Source organism: Jaculus jaculus, chromosome 15 (assembly GCF_020740685.1).
Source record: "Jaculus jaculus isolate mJacJac1 chromosome 15, mJacJac1.mat.Y.cur, whole genome shotgun sequence".
NCBI lineage: Eukaryota > Metazoa > Chordata > Mammalia > Rodentia > Dipodidae > Jaculus > Jaculus jaculus.
The window spans coordinates 21,710,226-21,722,531 of NC_059116.1; positions in this window are offsets into that span (position 1 = coordinate 21,710,226).

The following is a 12,306-nucleotide window of genomic DNA, read 5'->3' on the forward strand; positions in this document are numbered from 1 at the left end:
AGGGCCCTCCGTGGAATGGGAGTGGGGGGAGGGGAATGGAAACAACACATGATTTGTCCATATAACAAAGTTTCTAATTAATAAAAATTAAAATTAAAATGATACGTGTGGATAGGTAGACATTGGCTATCATCGTCATCATGTGGAAGGGTTTGAATACTAGAGAAGTTACAACAAAATATGCTATACGTAGCTGCATTGTTGGAATTAGAAAAATAAGACACTTATTATACAACTTTCCCTAGACAAAATATTAAACTTCTGAGGTTTTGTTTTACCATCCTTTGCCTAATAGATAGATGTCTCTAAAATAGTGGCTTAAAGTGAAAAAAAACAAAACAAAACAAAAAAAACCTTGATGGACTTAAAGTAAGGAATGGATGTAATAAGCCTGCTTTTTTTAAAAAAAAATTTATTTTTATTTTTGAGGTAGGGTCTCGCTCTAGCCCAGGCTGACCTGGAATTCACTCTGTAGTCTCAGAGTGGCCTCAAACTCACGGTGATCCTCCTACTTTTGCCTCCTGAGTGCTGGGATTAAAGGCGTACACCACCACGCCTGGCCTATAAACCTGATTTGTAGGTGGCTTAATCCTGCAGAATTAGATGTGGTACATAAAAGTAGATGACAAAAAGTTAGAAGAACGTGGATTTGACTCAATTTGGTGCAGATCTATTGCTTGTGTGAAGCACAAAGTTCTGTGCTAGACGCCTTGCACTAAATGGTAGAATGAGACCATGATCATCGCTGCATTTTTGAATTTGTAATTCAAAAGGTAAAGCTAAAGGCTGAGATAGGAGGAACACAGTGAATTCTAGGTCAGCCTACACCCTACCTCAAAAAAACGAAAAAAAAAAAAAATCAAAGCTTGTCTGGGAAAATGATGCAAGCATGAACTTGGATTCCCAGGACTCATTTAAAATATACAGTGAGAAGCTGGGCGTGATGGCGCATGCTTTTAATCCCAGCACTCGGGAGGCAGAGGTAGGAGGATCGCCGTGAGTTCAAGGCCACCCTGAGACTACAGAGTTAATTCCAGGTCAGCCTGGACCAGAGTGAGACCCTACCTCGAAAAACCAAAAAAAAAAAAAAAAAAAAAAAAAAAACCAAAAAAACAACCCACTGAGGAGGATTCAATGGTTAAAGGAGCTTGTTTGCAAAGCCTAACAGCTAGGGTCCAATTCCCCAGGACCCATGTACAGCCAAGATGCACAAAGTGGCACATCAGTCTGGAGTTCATTTGCAGAGACAAGAGGCTGTGGCGTGCCCATTCTCTCTCTCTCAAAAATAAATATTTTTTAAACTAAAAAGAAATAAAACACATGGTGGCATGCACCGGTATCCCAAGGGTGGCAAGGAGGAAGCAAGTGGAGCCCTAGGGTTTACTGACTAGCTAGAATGGCCAAAACTGTGACCTCTAGGTTCAGTGAGAAACCTTGTCTCAAAAAATAAGGTGGTGCCAGATGTGGTGGCACACGTCTTTAATCCTAGCACTTGGGAGGCAGAGGTAGGAGGATCTCCGAGAGTTCAAGGCCACTCTGAGACTACATAGTGAATTCCAGGTCAGCCTGAGCTAGAGTGAGACCATATCTCAAATAAACAACAACAACAACAATAATAATAATAGGGGAGGGAGGGAATTACCATGGGATATTGTTTACAATCATGGAAGTTGTTAATTATAATAATAATACTACTACTAATAATAATAATAATGTGAAGCATGACCTTTGGCCTCCACACATACACACACCAACATACATGAATACACAAATGCTCACACTCACAGGTGTGCCCATGCACATTCAAAAAACACACACACGTACACACATATCACATACCATGCCAAAAAGAAAGGTAAATCCATGATGTATAGCCAAGAGCTACCCATGAAGCAGGCTGGGGTTGTAGCTCAGTGGTGGAGTGCTTGCCTAGCATGAACAAGGTCTTCAGTTTGATCCCCAGCACCACAAAACAATGCAGAATTCATCCATTCCCCCTGGGCCAGCCAGTGAGTATCTATATTGTGCCTGCTTTATTTCAATTACTATTCCAGGTGCTGAACTTATAGTAGGAACAAAACAGACAGAAAATCTTTGCTCATATAGTGTACGTTCTAATGGAGGAGACAGATATATACAGGACCCGCATAAGCCTGATACTCAAGGTGGCACATGCATATGGAGTAAGTCTTCAGTGGCTGGCAGCTCTGGTATGCCCATTCTCTCTCTTTCTCTCTCAACTAAAGAAATAAAATATTTTTAAAAAAGAGAGAAAGAAGATGGTGGAGAAGGGGAGGCCAAGACAGGAGAATCATGGGCCAAATGGCCTGGAGAAGAGAGTGGTGAATAACCAGAGACCTTGCCTCAAATGAGGTAGAAGGTGAGGACAGACATCTGAAAGTTGTCCTCTGACCTCCACATGCATGCTGTGGCATGCACATACCCATACTCATATACATGCACACACACACACACACACACACACACACACACACACAGCCCCCTCCCTCAAACATAAATTCTTTTTACTCTCATTATTTATTTCAACATTTTAGTGCTTTGTGTTGGAATTAGAAAATCAGGGGGTTGAACTCTGTGCAGTCTATTATCATTGTGACACTGAGAACACCATTCGAGTTTTCTAAGACATAGAGCCACATCTGTCACTGTGGTGGTTTGGATGAAATGTTCCCCGTAGACTCATGTGTTCTGAATACTTAGTTCTTCAAGTGTTGTCATGAATTGTCCCAGCTGGTGGCAGTTTGGGAAAGTTGTAGGGCTTTTTGGAGGCGGAGCCTTGCGGGAGGAGGTGTGCCAATGAGGACTGGCTTTGGTGTTACGTAGTCTAGTACTCGAATTTCTTTGTTCATGCTAATGTGGAGGTGAATTAGGCTTCCTGCTCAGGCCTGTTCTGCTTGTTCCATCCACCACAATGAAACTTCCCCTTGAAACTGTAAGCTGAAATAAACCCTTCCCTCCACTGAACTGCTTCTGCTCAGATGTTTGGTTCCAGCAAGGAGAAAGTAACAACCACATTGACCACAGTAGTTCCTTCTGGGTTAATTTATATGTATAATGCTCAACTGAACGCTGTAATGTGGTGAGAGTTCAAGAAATGTTCACTCTTCTTTGTGTATCTGTTTATGTATGGGTAGGTGCATGTGAGTACATACGCACATGTATGTGTGGACATGTGGAGGTCAGAAGAGAACATTGGATGTCCTTCCTCAATTACTCACCCATGTATTTCTTGATATGGAGTTTCTCAGCACATCACTGTGATTTCTTTTAATACTTATTTTTATTTATTTATTAGAGACCGACAGAGGAAGAGAGAGTAAAAATGGGCACACCAGTGAGCACCAGGAATCCACCACCATGTGCAGCTGTGTTTCTTTTGTTTCATTTCATTTATTTATTTATTTTTATGAGGCAGGGTCTCACTCTAGTCCAGACAGACCTAGAACTTTCTCTGAAACCCCAGGCTGGCCTTATACTCATGGAGATCCTCTTACCTCAGTCTCTCAAGTGCTGGGAGTAAAGGCATGCATCACCATGCTTGGCTCCCAGCTGTTTTTTTTTTTTTTTTTAACATTTTATTGCTTTATTTATTTAAGAGAGAGAGAGAAAGAAAGAGGAAGCAGAGAGAAAGAGAGAATGCACCAGGGTCTCCAACCACTGCAAATGAACTCCAGATGCATGCACCCCCTGTTCATCTGGCTTATGTGGGTCCTGGGGAATTGAACCGGGGTCCTTAGGCTTTGCAGGCAAACACCTTAACCACTAAGCCATTTCCCCAGCCTTCCCAGCTGCTTTTATGTGGGTTCTGAGGATTGAACTCAGGTCTTCATGCTTGCAAGGCAAACATTTTACCAACTGAGCTATCTATCTAGCCCTTGTTATTTTTTATTTATTTACACAACCCAGGGCCTCTTGCCCCAGCAAATCAGTGTCAGCCCCTTGCACCACTTTTTAAATTAATTTAATTTAAAAAATTTATTTATTTATTATTTGAGAGAGAAAGATTTGGTGGGGGGAGGGAGAGAATGAATGTCAGGGCCTCTAGTGCCCTGCAAATGAACTCCAGCTTCATGTGTCATCTTGTGCATCTGGTTTACATAGGTACTGGGGAGTTGGGCCCAGGTCCTTAGGCTTCCTAGCCAAGTACCAGGCTGACCTGGAAATCACTATGTTATCCCAGGGTGGCCTCGAACTCCCAGCAATCCTCCTACCTCTGCCTCCTGAGTGCTGGGATTAAAAGCGTACACCACCACGCCTGGCTTCTCTTCAATGTTGATGTCATCACCTTTTCCCTCCTATTATGCAGATCTTGTGTGGGTAGTGTCAGCCACTGTGAGGTCATGAATATCAAGGCTCCTTTTGTCTGGAAGATAGTATTGTAAGCAGTCCTCCTCTTTCTTTGGCTCTTATAATACTTTTCCTTGTATTATTATTATTAATTTGAGTTTTAAAAAAATATTTTATGTATTTACTCGAGAGAGAGAGGAAGGGAAAGAGAGGGAGTGGCAAACAGAGGGAGAATGGATGTGGCAGGGCCTCTAGCCACTGCAAAGGAACTCCAGACACATGTGCCACCTTGTGTTTCTAGCTTACATGGGTACTGGGGAATCGAACCTGGGTCTTTAGTCTTCACAGGCAAGTGCCTTAACTGCTAAGCCATCACTCCAGCTCCCTATTTATTTATTTTTATGGATTTGAGAGAGAAAGAGGGAGAGGAAGAGGTAGATACTGTTAAAAATGAACTCCAGGGATGGAGAGATGGCTTAGCAGTGAAGGGTTTGCCTGTGAAGCCTAAGGACCTCGGTTTGAGGCTCGGTTCCCCAGGACCCACGTTAGCCAGATGCACAAGAGGGTGCATGCGTCTGGAGTTCATTTGCCATGGCTGGAAGCCCTGGTGCACCTATTCTCTCTGTCTGTCACTCTCAAATAAATAAATAATAAACAAACAAACAAAAAAAGAAGAATTACAATTGTCTAAGCTTACCAGCTTACCATGGGAAAAAATAATTTTTAAAAAATGAAATGCAGATGCATGCATCATCTTGTGCATCTGGCTTATGTGGGTCCTGGTGAATTGAACTTGAGTCCTTTGGCTTTGCAGGCAAATTCCTTAACTGCTAAGCCATCTCTCCAGTCCTATTTAAAAATTTTTAATTCTTTACTTGAGGGAGAGAGAGAGAGAGAGAGAGAGAGAGAGAGAGAGAGAGAGAGAGAGAGAGAGAATGGGCATGCCAGGGCCTCCAGTCACTGCAAACAAACTCCAGAAGCATGTGCTACCTTGTGCATCTGGCTTACATGGGTGCTGGGAAATGGAAACTGGGTCTTTTGCCTTGGTAGGCAAGTGACTTAACTGCTAAGTCATCTCTCCAGCCCTAGGTCTTATTTTGTTTCTGCCACCCCTTCTGCAATGGTCTCTGAGCCTTGGAGGATGTGGCAGAGATGTTGCACTTAATGCCGAGCACTCCACTGTCCCTTCTTCTCAGCACTTTGGTGAGTTTTGAGTCACCCCAGTGGTCATTACTATCTGAAATCCAGCATCTTGACAGCTCGTCAACAGGGAGGAGACTTCCAGTTCAGCTCCGGTTTGAGTTTTCAGTGATCTGCAACCCAAGCACATGGAGGTTTTAGCAATAGATTCTTGGCATCTAGTTCTGGTGGGCAACCAAAGGCCTTGGTATTAGCCTGTAATGTTTTGGGGATCATCAGGGGCTCCCTAGCCAATAACTTATTGGAAGGTATCCCCAGCCCTGGTACTGAAATTTTTTAAAAAAACTTTTAATTATTTGAGAGCAACAGATAGAGAGATAAAGGGGCAGAGAGAGAGAGGGCGAGAATAGGCGCGTCAGGGCCTTCAGCTACTGCAAATGAACTCCAGACATGTGCGCCACCTCGTGCATCTGGCTTACATGGGCCCCGGGGAATTGAGCCTTGAACCGGGGTCCTTAGGCTTCACAGGCAAGCGCTTAACCACTAAGCCATCTCTGCAGCCCCCTGAGATTTTTCTAATAACAATCTGGGACTTCTGGGTACACCATCCAACTCCACAAGATACTTCTGCCCAAACTCTCCTAGAGTTTTATTATTTTTTTTTTAATTGTCTCAAGCCTTATGTTTGAGTCTGGGATCCTTTTTGAATTAATTTTTGTACCTGCCGTAAGGTAATAGGTTCAACTTCATTCTTTTGCATGTGGATGTTCAGTTGTCCCAAGACCATTTGTTAAAAAGACTCTTTCTCCAGTGTAGTATTGTGACACCACTGTTAAGGATTAATTGACCACCGACACGTGGATTTTACTTCTATTCTTAACTCTAGTCTACTGAGCTGTATCTCTCCTTCTGCCAGTACCAGTCTTTAATCAATGCTGCTCTGTAATGAGATTTGAAATAAGTGTAGTTCCCTTTGTCTTTTTTATTCCGAGGTTATTTTGCCTCTTCTGTGTTCCTTTTATTTCCATATAAATTATAGGGTCAGCTTGCCAATTTCTGCAAAAGCAACTGAAGTTTCCATAGGGTTTGTGATGAATCTGTAGGATAATTAGAAAAGTGTTACAGTCTCAGCTAGACAGTCTTCAAATCCAGCAACACAGGGTAACTTTCCATTTACTTAGATCTCCTTTGATTTCTTTTGGTCATGTTTTGTAGTTTATGATATATATATATATGTATGTATATATGTATATATTCTATTTTTTTTGATTTTTGCTTCATATTGTTTTTGAGGTAGGGTCTCATTCTAGCCCCGGCTGAACTGGAATTCACTATGTAGTCTCAGACTAGCCTTGAACTCACAGTGATCCTCCTACCTCTGCTGCCCGAGTGTTGAAATCAAAGGTGTGTGCCACCATGGCTGATATTCTTTTATTACTTTTACTCTTCGATACATAATTATTAACTCTCTTGTAATTTTTTTTTTTTTTGCAGTGCCAGGTGGCAAACCCATGGCCTGTGCATGCCAGGCAAGCACACTGCCACTGAGCAGTGTGCTTTTATATTTTCTCTTTATATTTTTGAGATGGGAATTTCTATGTTGCTCACACTGGGCTAGAATGCTATGTAACCCAGGCTAGCTTTAAGCTTGTGATCCTCCTACCTCAGACTCCTAAAAGCTGAGATTACAGCATGCACCACTATGTCTACCTATTGTTCATCTACTTAAAAAAAATATTTATTTTTTCACATACCTGTGTGGGGGGAGATAGAGGTGGAAAGGTGCATCAGAAGACAAATGCCAGAATACATGCACCACTTTTGTGTCTGGCTTTATGTGGGTGCTGTGAAGCCAACAGGCTGTCAGGCTTTGTAAGGAAGTGCCTGTAACCACTGAGCGATCTTCTCAGCCCCTATTCATCTCCTGTTTACTTTCCAAGGACATTCTGGTATTCCACTGCTCCATTTTCATGACAATCTGCTCTGGCTACTCTTAAATTTCACTAAGAACAGTAGATAAGCTTTACAAACAAAGTTTTCTCCTTGTTCTTGTATTAATTCCCCTCCGGTGAGTGATAAGTGCTCCACCGTGGTGTTCTTTCACATGGTGGGTTCTCTCCTCAGTGGTATTTTTGTCTGCTCATATGTGTGATACAGATCTAGGCCATTCAGCACTAGTAAGTGGTGGCCCATCTGGCATCCGAGAGACCATTGTTCAGTTCTTCACGGTGGTCTTAACTCTCCGAGGATGGTGGTTGGTTTTCCCCTCCGGTGACTCGGCTCTGATGTGGACTGTCACAGCCAGCCTCCCGCTCTGAGGAGATGAATGGTAATGACGGTGTACACTACGGGGGTGTTAAGTTACCAAGCCTCAAACCGTAAGAGAAAGAGGAAAAGGAGGAAGAAGCAAAGAAATATGGTGTTGAAACTCTGGCCAGAAAAGAACACTGGGCATGACTAATAGTACATGGAATTCAATGGAAGAAAACGTCTACTAAATTCTCAGAATGGATGAAGTCAGCCACAAACAAAGCTTTTGGAGGAAAGCACAAAACCGTAAAAAGAACCATGAGGGGCTGACAGACAGCTTGGCTGGCAAAGTGTTTGCCATGTAAGCATGAGGTACTGGGTTTGTATCCTCAGTCCTCTTGTAAAAATGTCTGGCGCAGCTGCGTGTGCCTGTAATCCCAGTTCTGGGGGGGTGGAGATAGGAGGATCTCAGTGCTTGTTGGTTAGCTAGTCTAGCTGAATTGGTGAGATTCTGTCTCAAAAAATATAGTACAGAAGGATTGAGGAAAACACTCTACATTGACCTCTGACCTCCACAAGCATGCACACACATATGCATGTACACCTGCACATACATATGCACCCGCAAATACACACACACACACACACACACACACACACCTCCAGAAATGAGCTGTGAAAACTTTGAAGTCTCCCAAAGGAACTTGTTTTCCAGTGCTTGCTCTGATGTAACTTCAGAGTAAAATAAGGGAAGAACAGAACAGAGTATGGAGCCAAGGATCCAAGAAATTCATGGAAAGGGACATTTATCCTCAAGAGAAGAACCAGGATGTGGTCAGAGAAGTTTCCCTATGGGCAAGCAAAGGACTTACAGTAAATATATGCAAAGAGTCTAAAATTTACATGGACTGTGTGGAGATTAACATTTTTCCTTCCTTTTCTTTTCTTTTTTTTTTTTTTCCCAAGGTAGGGTCTCACTCTAGCTTAGGCTCACCTGAAATTCGCTATGTAGTCTCAGGGTAGCCTTGAACTCATGGCGATCCTCCTACCTCTGCCTCCAAAGTGCTGGGATTAAAGGTGTGTGCTACTATGCCTGGCTTTCCTTCCTTTAAAAAAATTTTTTTTTTATTGGGTTGGAGAGGTGGCTTAGCAGTTACAGCACTTGCCTGTTACATGGGTGCTGGGGAAGTGAACCCAGGCCTCGTAGGTTTTGCAAGCATGTGCATCTAACCTTTGTAGCACCTCTCTGGCACCCCTCCTGCTTTTTTTAAAAATAAAAATGTTATTTATTTATTTGCATGTGTATGTGTTTATGTGTGAGGGCACCAGGATCTCTTGCTGGTAAAAAACGAACACCAGCTACTTGCACCACATTTTGCATCTGGCTTTATGTGAGTGCTAGCGATTCAAACCAGGGCTGGCAAGTTTTGCAAGCAAATACCTTGAAACAGTGAGGCATCTCCCCAGCTTCAAGCTTAACATCTGAACTTGGGATTTTTTTTTTTAATTTTAAATTTTTAATTATTTATTTGAGAGTGACAGATAGAGAAAGAGGCAGAGAGAGAAAGAGAGAGTTGGTGCACCAGGGCTTCCAGCCACTGCAAATGAACTCCAGACGAGTGCTCCCCCTTGTGCATCTGGCTAATGTGGGTCCCGGGGAATTGAGCCTTGAACCGGGGTCCTTAGGCTTCACAGGCAAGCGCTTAGCTACGAAGCCATCTCTCCAGCCCTGAACTTGGGATTTTAATATAGCATATCGATACAGAAGCATTTGAGAATCATTAGTACAAGGTATGGTGGAAGAATCCATAGACAATGACAGCGGTAACATTTAATAGTGTTCCTGGCACTCATTTACTGATGGTCTCAGCCCGTACAGCCATTCCCTGAAGTGTAGTACACTGTGATATTACTTTACACACAGGATGCTGAGAAGAGCCAGGTGATGTAGTCAAGGTTACATACTAGTTGTCTTATAGTCAAGATTTGAAACTGGTGCCTATGTCCAGAGAGTTCACACTTATCTCTTTTGCATTTGCACAGGTCCACTTAGCATGCTGAAGCATGTGCAAATCCCAAAGAGGAGACAAGGCCTGCACGCAGATTCAGGATGAGAGAGTGTGTCATCTTTTTCCTTTTTATTTGAGAGAGAGAGAGAGAGAGAAAATTGGCATGCCAGGGCCTCAGCCACTGCAATGGAACTCCAGATTCTTGTGCCACCTAGTGGGCATGTACAACCTTGTGTTTGCCTCACCTCTGTTATCTGATGAAGGTGACATTGTACTATTTTCAATCTACCCGAATGTTGATAGATTATTATCATTAATTTTTAACCCTTTGAGGGACTTGTCTTGTTTCCTGATGAACCATTAACACTATTGGTGAATAATCCATCTGGCTCACAGCAGGTGCTCATAAATATGTGTTGAATGAATCAAGAATGAATACCAGAATCTTATAATATTGGACCAAGGTCTTTGAACTGCTCCACATTGACCATGACCTTTGCAGTCTAGTGTGCCTAGCCCTCGCCCAACAGTCCTTGAATGAGACTTAGAGAAAACTGCACAGCGGTTTCACTTTAGGGGTGCTCATTGCTTAGCTTCTTTATCTTTAAAATAGAAGGTGGAGGCTGGGGAGATGGCTCAGCACTTAAAAGTACTTGCTACCAAAGCGTGCCATCACAGGTTCAATTCCCCAGTGCCCACAGAAAGCCAGATGCACCAAATGCAATACGCATCTGGAGTTTGTTTGCCATGGCAAGAGGCCCTGATATGCCATGCTTCCTTTACACCCTCCTCTCTCTCTGCCTGCAAATTAATAAATACAAAAATTGGAAGATGTTTGTCTCTCCTAGTGCTACCACCTGCTTTGGTTTCTCTCCTTGTTTTTTTTTTTTTTTTTTTTTTTTTTGCCTCTCTGTGTGTGTGTGTGTGTGTGTGTGTGTGTGTGGTGTGCATGTGAATATGTGTGCATGTGTGGAAGCCAGAGGTTGACATCAGGTGTCTTCCTCTGTTGCTTTCCATCTTATTTTTAAACATTTTTTCTATTTTTTTCTAAAGCTAGCCCCTCTATTTATTTGTTTAAGAGAGAGAGAGGCAGAGAGAGAGAAAGAGAGAGGGAGAGAATGGGCATACTGGGGCCTCAAGCTACTGCAAATGAACTCCAGATACACGCGCCCCCTGGCGCATCTGGCTTATGTGGGTCCTGGAGAATTGAACTGGGATCCTTTGGTTTTGCAGGCAAATACTTTAACAGCTAAGCCATTTCTCCAGCCCCATTTTCTAATTTTTTATTTGAGAGAGAGAGAGAGAGAGAGGGGGGGGGGGGAAATAATGGTCACACCAGGCCCTCCCACTGCAAATGAACTCCATATGCATGCACCACCTTGTGCATCTGGCTTACGTGGGTCCTGGGGAACTGAACCTGGGTCCTTCGGGTTTGCAGGCAAGTACTTTAATCGCTAAGCCATCCCTCTAGCCCTCCACCCTATTTTTTTAGATAAGGTCTCTCACTCAACCTGAAATTCACTGATTCACTAGACTAGCTTGGCCAACAAGCCCCTGGTCCCCTCTTGTCGCCACCTCCTCGGAGCTGGGTATAGGAGCATGCCATCAAGCCCAGCTGTTGCTTTCTTTTCTTCTCTTCCTCCTCCTTCTTCCTCTTCTTTCCCTTTTCCTCCCCCATCCCTCCTTAATTTTATTTTTGTAGTTTGAGCTGGTCTCAAACTCACTACATAGCCCAGGCTGGCATAGAATTTTGAATCCTCCTGCCTCAGCCTCCTGTATGCTTTAATTACAGGTATGTGACACTGAGCCTCATATCTTCTCTAACTTGTGGGCTTGGTTCATACATACATAGGATGAGCTTGGAATCTTGGGTTTTGCTTACTGCCTTTTCCATGCTTGTGGTCAGTCCTCATGAGGTTTCCCCACTCACATTGGATTTCTGTTTAATATTATGGGTTAAAAGTGCATCATATACCCTTTCTGAGTTGTAGTTATTTGAAAAACACTGATTTTATTTCTTAAGCCTGTATTGTGTTCAAAACTCAGGACTGTAGGAGTATGCATTGATTGATACAGCCATGTTCCTTGTTTCATGGCAGTTTGAAATGCTACTATGGGCTGGGGAGATGGCTCTGCAGTTTAAGGCACTTACTTGCAAAGCCTAATAGCCCAGGTAGGATTCCCGAGCACCCACCTACAGCCAGATGCACACAGTGGTACATGCATCTGGGGTTCATTTGCAGTGGCAGGAGGCTCTGGCAAGCCCATACTCCCTGTCTTTCTCTTAAATAAATAAAATATTTTGAAATGCTCCAATGCATTTAAAGTACAAACAGTAGGAATTCAAATGTAAAACAACAGAAACATTTCGTTCTCTTAAGACTACAAGCAGCAAATTAAAAAAAAAAAAAAAAAGGCCGAGTGTGGTGGCATACACCTTTAATCCCAGTGAGGATTGCTGAGAGTTCGAGGCCACCCTAAGACTCCATAGTGAATTCCAGGTCATCGTGGGCCAGAGTGAGACCCTACCCTCAAAAAACAAAAACAGAGGCCAGTAAGGTAAAAAGGAGACATAAAGGGTACAGAAAGGAAGGGAGGG